This window comes from Mixophyes fleayi, chromosome 4 (genome assembly GCF_038048845.1).
Source record: "Mixophyes fleayi isolate aMixFle1 chromosome 4, aMixFle1.hap1, whole genome shotgun sequence".
Classification (NCBI taxonomy): Eukaryota; Metazoa; Chordata; class Amphibia; order Anura; family Limnodynastidae; genus Mixophyes; species Mixophyes fleayi.
Window position 1 is genome coordinate 87,050,471 of NC_134405.1, and position 9,299 is coordinate 87,059,769.

The window sequence follows — 9,299 nt, forward strand, 5'->3', positions numbered from 1 at the left end:
ACAACTAATTTGCATTTACACACATTTTCTAGTTCTGACATCCCAGTGGAAGGGCGTCTGTGGGTACTTGTAGCATGTTTTAAATGTCCTGTAAATCTAACAGTTTTGTTCACTTTTTGGGAGTCAATTTCATATTGAGAAGTGTCCCTTTATTCATGCCCTCCCAGCAAGCAGAAACTGATTAATCATAAGTTTATCATTCCTGTTGTTTTATTCATTTAAATTTTATTATTATTTATTATTTATTTATTATTTCATTTTATGCCATTTTGTTAATTGTTATCATCTTAAGCATTGTGGATTCATTTTCCATTTTAAATTACACTTAATAAGTTACACCTAACATGTATCTGTGTTCTTACTAATTCACATATCAGGCTTGGTTTTAGAATACTACATAGTTGAAACAGAGGAAATCATTTGGTTTATGATAACCATGGATAACTGGTGACCCTACAAGGATACCTGCAGCATGTGGTCACCCAGTCATAATGTCAGCCAGCCCCAGCCTGTTCAGCACAGGGCTGAATTCCCTAGGGCCCCACTAGAGAAAAATAGCCTAGTGCATATGCACATGAGCTCTCCCCAACACCCATGCCCAGCGAGTGTTGGAATTTTAAATAGCTAAAAGATATAGTTCAGCATTTTTTCCTATTGAACTACTGGTCCACACCTCTACATGGGCATGCTGGCACTTACAAGTATATTAAGTGTATTACTATTGCTACTCGGCAATTCGGTTGAATTTGGCTTAAAATCTACAAATGGAGACAAATATGTTCTGGATTCTGCATTCAAATCATGATTCACTTAAATCTGCACTATTCCATATTTGATTTGCTCCTCCCACATCCTATCAGTCATTTACAATCTCGGTAGGAAAAGTAGGCGGCTTAATACAACAAGCGAAACTTAGGAAGGGGCTAAATAGTCAAAATGTACAGCCGTACAAAATGTTACTGCTTTGAAAAATAATAGCGATTAGGTACTTGCCATCACTGTTCTGCACAAGCCATACATTCCCTAAATGATGCAAATCATGACAACAATGGCCATGATTGATTTTAAATTTTTCCAAGAAATTAATACAAACACTAAGTGACAACTGAGAAATTACAGTTTTTAAATTTACAATTGTCATCAGGTGCAATTTTAGTACCGGAACTACTGACATGTACCTCATTATCATCTAATCGCTACCAGCAAAGATAGCAATATTTGATGTACAATTAACATGTTAATTTTTAGTTTTGGAACTGTCATCTGGTTTGTGAGGTCCAGCATGTTTCAGTTAAAGCATGACCCATCACATGATACTTTTCCATATGTTGGAGCTTTCTGAACATTTTTACCTGGCAACATTGACGGACACTTTGTGCATATACTACACACTTGACCATTGCAATGGTCTCCAATTCACTCTCAAATTTTTTTAAAGCAACTATTTTTTATTTGCAACAGGCCAATTGCACAACATATTGCTTTGTTTCTTGAACTGGGATCTTTCTTGGTGTATGTTTTGTAAGGTTTTAAGGGATGGAGAACTAGCAGCCATGGCACTGTCTGGTATTGTGTTATTCATTTAACTTAGTCTAATGGGGTGAATTGTGCTTCTCAGATAAGATTGGTGGGTTGGGAAAAAATGTAAGTTTAGCATGCGCCTGCTGAATGACAGTTGCATGCTTCTTTACTCTGAATCATTACCACTTGATTCAGTTTCTGAAAATAGATTGTTTAATGTCATTTTTTTGCCATTCATTACATATTTTTTATTCTAAATAAGTTGGATGAAGATGCATCAGCCCTACACTTATTTGCTTCATTACCTCTGACACTAGCATTGCTTCTATTCTTGTACTTAGTGATGTGGGGTTGTTTGAGTTCCTTTGCCCTTACAAGATTTAGGCTTATCCCTTGCTGGTATATTCACCGTTTGTCTCATCCTTAAACTGCTGTGAATAGTCACTGGTATTTACTTGTAATTTATGATGCACTGTGTTCTCATCACAGTCCACAAAAGAAGAGATGGGCGGGCTCGGTTCCCCGAGAACCGAACCCACCCGAACTTTGCCTATCCGAGTACCAAGCCGAGTAGGCTCTGTACTCTCCCGCCCGCTCTGAATCAAATCGAGGCCGAACGTCATCGCGACGTCATCGGATCTCGGGGCTCGGTTCTCGTGATACTTGAAAATTATAAATAGACGCCTCCACAGCAATCCATCGCCATTTGACAGAGGGAGAGAGCAGGGTGTAGTCACAGGCTGATTAGAGCAGGGACAGACAATACAATTCTGATTCCAATTGTGCTAACAATCGATAGAGAAGAGATGAGGATAGAGGAGTCTTTTTTTTCAATATTTGGCACTCAAAGTGCTTTTTGTGTGTCCCCAATTATTTTGCCTAAATATTTCTGGCTGTCAAAATTACTATCTGTCAGCAGATTTACAAAATAATTTTTAGCACTCCCAAGTGCTTTTGGGGTGTCCCCCATAATTATGCATAAAAATTTCTGGCTGTCTAAAGTCATATTTGTCAGCAGTTTCTGGCTGTGAAAAAAGAACTATATTGCAGCACATTAATAAGAAATATATTTATATATTTAGCACTTCCATTTGCTATTGGGGTGTCCCCCATTATTTTGCAGAAATTTATCTGGCTGAGAAAAAAGAACTATATTGCAGCACATTAATAAGAAATATATTTATATATTTAGCACTTCCATTTGCTATTGGGGTGTAAAAAAAAGTACTATTTTGCTGCAGTGTCAAAAACAATTTGTAGCACTACAAGTGCTTTGGGCTCAGAATGGATTCAAAGCAGTCCACATATGAGCAAAATGAGCAACCAGGTTCTGTCACCAGTCCTGATGGCAGTGTTCCCAGTACGTCATCTGGGAAAGGCGATGTCAAACTACACCGTGTTTTGAAATCAGCCAAAAAAACACACACCAATTTTTTTTTTACCGTGTTTAAGCGAAAACGAAGTGTAACTGAGGGAAAGTTAACTGCGGATAAAAAAAAATTGCCAGCATGCCATTCTACACACGCAGTGGCAAAGAGAGAATGAGGCCTTCGCCTTTCTCTATTAGTGGCAGATCCAAAAATGTTACCGAGCCTACAAGTGGTGCACAACTACTGTTACGCGTCAAAGCCGAGCTGCAAGATAACAGTAAGGCATTAGAGGATAATGTTTGCTCTGATTCACAAATGACACCAATCCCTGTGGAGAGTCCATCCAACAGTGGTATGTCTAATCGTGAGTATTCTGTTAGTGTGCCCATAAAGAAGGGCCCTTTCAGCAGTTCTGCTGATGTGTGCCTGAACAGCCCGAGTGTAGTCGGTGATGCACCAATTGAGGATGACACTTTTGAATTAGAAGAGCATGAGGGGGAGATTTGTGTAGACGATGAGGGCACTAATGAGGATGTTGATGATTTGATGCAGTTAGATACCAAATTGCCTTTCTCAATTTCTATTTATATTCTAGACTCTATAATGGCTGAATAGTTTTCTATTTTACTCCTAGTGGAGAGAGGGTCTGATGCAGACAGATACCAAACTACCGTGGTCCATTTATTTTTACTTTCTCATTCCACAGTCTATGCAGGCTGCTTTTTTTCTATTCAACTTCAAGTGGAGGGCGGGGGGGCATAGATAGCCACCAAACTACCGTGGTCCATTTATTTTTACTTTCTAATTCCATAGTCTATGCAGGCTTTTTTTTTTCTATTCAACTACAAGTGGAGGGTGTAATATACACCCAAAGACAATGGCTACATTGCCAATAATCAAAGATGGAGGAGGTAGACAACCAGGTTTGTCTGTATAATTTGCAGGCAAGTGTTCGCATTAAGGATGGCCTACCAGGGATTAAACTGTTTTTTGGATCATTTATTAGCTTTAGAATTACCTCACTTATCCAAGAAACTTGTTTAGCACTAAATTAGGTTATTTTAGACCAAAAAAATTGTTTTTTTTTCAAAAATGGCAAAACAAAACCAAAACCAAAACCAAAACACGCATTGGCGGTTTTGCAAAACCAAAACACGAAGGTACTCCAGATCCAAAAACAAAAACAAAACCAAAACACGGGGGTCAGTGACCATCTCTACACAAAAGTGTGAATAAATAAAGAAAGCTCTGTGTCCCAATAGTTTCATTATTATCCGAACTGCCAAATGGGCTCACCAGTCTTATAATATAATATGTTTGACACATATTTACATACCCAGCACTATTCTTTACGCAAGTCATCATTTATAAATTTGCATTTCATGGAATGAGAAGATAGATTCTGATGTATGGTATGGTTATGATAGGACTGGGGCCAAATCCTATGTCAAAATGTGCAATATTTGTGGTCAAATGTAGAATGAAGCTTTAATAAATTCACTCCTGTCTAATAGATAGATTGTTTTAAAGCCACCAAAGCCCATTGGGTAATGGTAGAATTGTGGTGATCATCCCCAGAACTTTCTATTTATCACTGACTAGAGAACTGTTCAGTGGGTGAAAGCTTAACTTAGGCAGTGATACCTACAGAGATGACAATTTTGAAGGCTGAATATCATGAACTCCATAGGAAAATTTAAACATTAAAAAAAACTTTGATACTTAAACTATGCACCTATGTTCTTGCCCCTTAGCCAGACTTCACACAAGACATGTGCACATAATTAATAACCCTTTACTTAGGATAACAGGTCAGTTAAATTTTGGGGTAAATTTCTGGGATTGTTGAAGTAGCTATGCAAAGTGGAATAGCTCATGAAGTAATGTAGTTTTCTCACTTTTCCTGGTTTTCCCTATAAAATAATCTTAAAAGATAACTACATGACTATAAAATAAATATATATACCTCCCATTTCCCAAGAAAACAATTTAAAATTTAACAGGGTTAACAATGAAATAAAAAAAGTTGTTCCTGGCAAATCTGGTATACCTAAACATGAAATTTAATCTGAAATGTATAAAATATTCCCAATCATGAAGTGGTTGAAGAGGCATTTAAAATATTTGACGTGCACAAAAATTGCTGTAGCCCATCGCAACCAATCAGACATTTCCTTCCCTTTTCTAAACTGTTCTAGCAAAGTTAAAGAACCTGATTGGTTGCTTTAGATAACTTTTTGCATAGTTGTGCAGATTATGATAGAAAAAGGTCACTCAGGTTCTGACTAGCTTTACATTATTCAGATTTTCTACACAAACCATAATAATATCATGACATTTAAATTGATTCAGTCTTAACTGTTAAACAGTCACTAGGATAAAAGGACTCATAAAACAATCATTTTGGCAAATCATCTGAACTCCTTATACTGTGAGCAAATAATCATAGATACTGTAAATGTAGTCTAAAGTATTTTCTCATATGGAAGGTAAGAGGAATGTCAATTTATTGCTTCTAGGGATTGCCTTTCAGCACTAGCATAAGTCATGCTTTATGCACTCAATGGGCAAGACACTGGGATCTATTTATCAAAGTCAGAAAAGCCTTATCTCTGGCGAAAAAGGGGTACTATTGTTAGAGATAGAGCTTCTCTCTATCAAATGGTTATCACAGGCGATAGTATTGTTATTGCTAGAGGTAACCTCTGCCTGCGATAAAAATTTGCTAGTCTTCCATGGCGATAGCTTCCTCAGACAAAGCATGGGAAATCCTATTTAAGAAGGATGGTGGAGATAGGATGGATATAGGAGAAATGTAAAGAAAGGACATGCTTTATTATTTAAATAAGTCATATTTTTTACATGGGAATTATTTTAAAGAATATATATTTTTTTAAATATTATTTCTTTTTTTTGCATGTGCTTGCAAGTTCCACTGCACAAGGCTCAGCCAGCTAGTTAGGTCACACATGTTCATATCACTGGACACAGACCCGGCAAACCAGTAAGGTAAGTCTTACTGTTTTTGGTTAGCATTGATGGGCAGCTGAGTATTGCCCTGCTGTCCTGTGATATGTTGTTAGTTAATTATGGTGATAATTGATTTTCTATTGATGTGCTAAGTGGCCATATAAAATCAGCCTTAGTTTAATAAACAGCGGTCATTGACACAAAGCATTGGCATGTAAATCTCATTACCCAGAAGTCCACGCTCCAAAAAACGAGTGGTTTGTTTATATACAAGTGTAACCTAAACACTCACCATCCAAAAGGTTAAAGGACTTTATCCACATCTGACCCGCTCTACTTACTATTTGATATAAAACTTCAATCCATTAATGACTATGGGCCTGATTCATTAATGATCTTAACTGAAGAAACTTATTTTAGTCTCCTAGACAAAACCATGTTACAATGCAAGGGGTGCAGATTAGTATTCTGTTTTGCACATAAATGAAATACTGACTGTTTTTTCATGTAGCACACAAATATCAACTTTAAATTTCAGTGTACAAATAAGCTATCAAGTATTTTTGTGCTACATGAAAAAACAGTCAGGATTTAATTTATGTGCAAAACAGAATACTAATTTGCACCCCTTGCATTGTAACACGGTTTTGTCCAGGAGACTGAAATAAGAAGTTTCCTAAGTTAAGATCCTTAATGAATCATGCCCCATAACTGTAAATGGATCTGACCTGTCATCGTTGACTTATCAAAAGCTCAAAAATTATGAACAAGGATTAGATTAAAGCAATTTTTTCCATTATGCATAATAAAACGCCTGGACCCAAACTGAGCAGCCGCACCCAAAATAACAAAGATTTCAAAGATCTTGTATACCTCATTTTACATCACTAAAAATACATTAGCAAAATCATTACAATTGGTTTAAAAATCCTACGATTGATTAAGCCATTGATACCTCCACACCTGGTAGGACATCAACAGATTTTCCTGGATCCTTCTGTGGTCATACCGTTTACAGAAAATAAATTTTATCTCACGTAAACAATTTATGGAACGGAATGTACTGGTACATGCAGACCCAGTTTAATGCAAGCCAGCAAAAACATTTAACGAAAACATTACATTTAATATTGAGACAGTTTATGTTTTAACAGTCTTGTCTATCCTTCAGCCATTTTTACTGTCATCCAAGAATTTTACTATCACAGGACAATTGAGCACATTTAGCTTGTAATAATTCTTATTTCACAAATAGATAAGTAATGTGTTCAAAGTTCTAACTTTGGTTTTCTTTACTTTGTCACATAGACAGATGAGGTTAGTCTTGACAGAGCGGGACCTCCAGTAATGTGGGGGAGCAGTTCTATGTGAGCAGCATTTTAAATATCTAAGGAACTGTTAAGTTATGTTCAGCAGAATTATCTGTTTTACGGTTCTCCCAGCTGCTTCCATTGTAAAGAACAGGAGCAATAAAGCTCTTTTTCGTGCCATATGTCTAACAGAATGATATCATTTTGAATGTTCTTGTAAATACAATAAGAGTCAGCAATAAACACTGTTTGTTTATAAATAAAATGTTCGCTCGCTGAATATAGTCATTGCTGCAGAAATGGCTTCCTCGTGGATTTATGAAAACACAGAGAAAAAAATTAGGCATGGTATCAAAAACAAAGATGACTGATAAACCTATTTCCTGTGCAGATATATTTCATTCATGTCTGGTATGTCAATGTGGCCAGTGCTGTGTCTGGTACAACATATCCATCACTTGGGCTAATATTGTTTATTTATAAAGATACAAAATATTCCTGCTGAGTGGAACAATGAGGTGGAAGTAATGATATACCAAAGAGGAAATGGATATGATGGCAAATTGTCCCAATGGTATACCAGATCCTGTCTGAGAAATGCTGGTCGTTTCATGAGCGTAGAAAATGTGTCATTTTCTCGCTGAAAACTATAGAAAAACATGTCAAAAGCTTTTGGGTTTTTGCCACCAGTTCAAAATTGCAGTATTTAATCCCAAGGGTGTTTAACTGAATATATTATAATTCAATATTTATTTCTGTTACACACTACAGCAATTGTACTAATTCTTATATCCACAACTATAACTTGATTTTGACTTCAAAAAGGTTATTTTTTCATTTATATATTTATGAGCACTACAAACTGCACAGACGTTCCTGTAAAATGTAATATTATATTAGAATGAGTAATTGTGCAAATTATTTTGTTCCAATAGTAGAAATATTGAACCTTTAGTGCCTGATTTAGAATTGGATGTAAATCCAACTGTGGGCCACAAAAATCCGCTTACATGTGCAGGAAAAGAAAGTGGAATTTTGAGTTCCACTTAACGTGTCTAGAGAGGAGGATCGGGGGTATGCAAGTGCACGTTATGTACAGTAGCATTCATGTGTACACACCCCCTGAAAATGAGGCTTATTTAGAGTAGGCCGCATCTCCAGATACTTCTCGTAGGAGTCCTGGTGTAAAGATAAGTGATGATGATGATTATCAATGCGTATCTTAATGGTTAAACAAATATTTCAGTATATTTGAAAAACAATGTGTCCTCCGCCCTTTAATATAAGTAACCAGCATTAGTTCTACAGCCTGGGCTGGTTACTTCTAAACCAGGGGGACAATGAGACTGTGGTATCACTGCAAACACTGTAACAGGGGTTCAGCAGCGTGTCCCCCTGTCATTATGGGATGTGAACCCCAGCCTGGTCACCAGGGGCAGGCTGGCCCCTGGGGCCGGACCCATAGTGAGCTACCTTGGGCTGGGTCACTGGGCCACTAGCATTTTTGCAAATGTTCCTAATAGGCTGCTGAGTCGAGTCTTGCCCCGCTGGGCTAAACTTTGCCAGCCTTCCCCTTGCTGGTCACCACAGTGCACGTAATAAAGATTTATACATTTGTGCATCTGGTATAATCTTCTATTCTAGGCATCTTGTTAGTAAGCCAAGTATTGGAGATATATGTCACTTTATTTGTAATGTGTTACTCCATCATCACGAGAAAGGTTTCTTGTCCTGTATAGTAAGTCACTTTTATTTTTATAGTGTTTGCTGTTGAAGGTTGTAATTGCCTCTTGATAGTGTGCGCTACATATTTAACAATGTATGTTATCCTGGGAATATCATACACTAATTAAAGTGCAGCAGTTGGATTTCAGTCCAACATTCGAGCTACGGGAGGAATTGAATTGTGCGCTAAGTCCCATCAGAGCCTCGCATGATGGGTCTCAGTGGGATGTTACAGTACTAAAACATCACTGATTTCTTTTTCACACTTCCTAGAGCTGCAAGCAAATGTTTTACTTACCGCACTACCCCGAAGTGCACGCAGCACACATCGCACGAGGGACTATGCACACAATTGAATTCCCCCACAGTATTTTGAGTGTATTTTTAGTGTTAGGACCACATT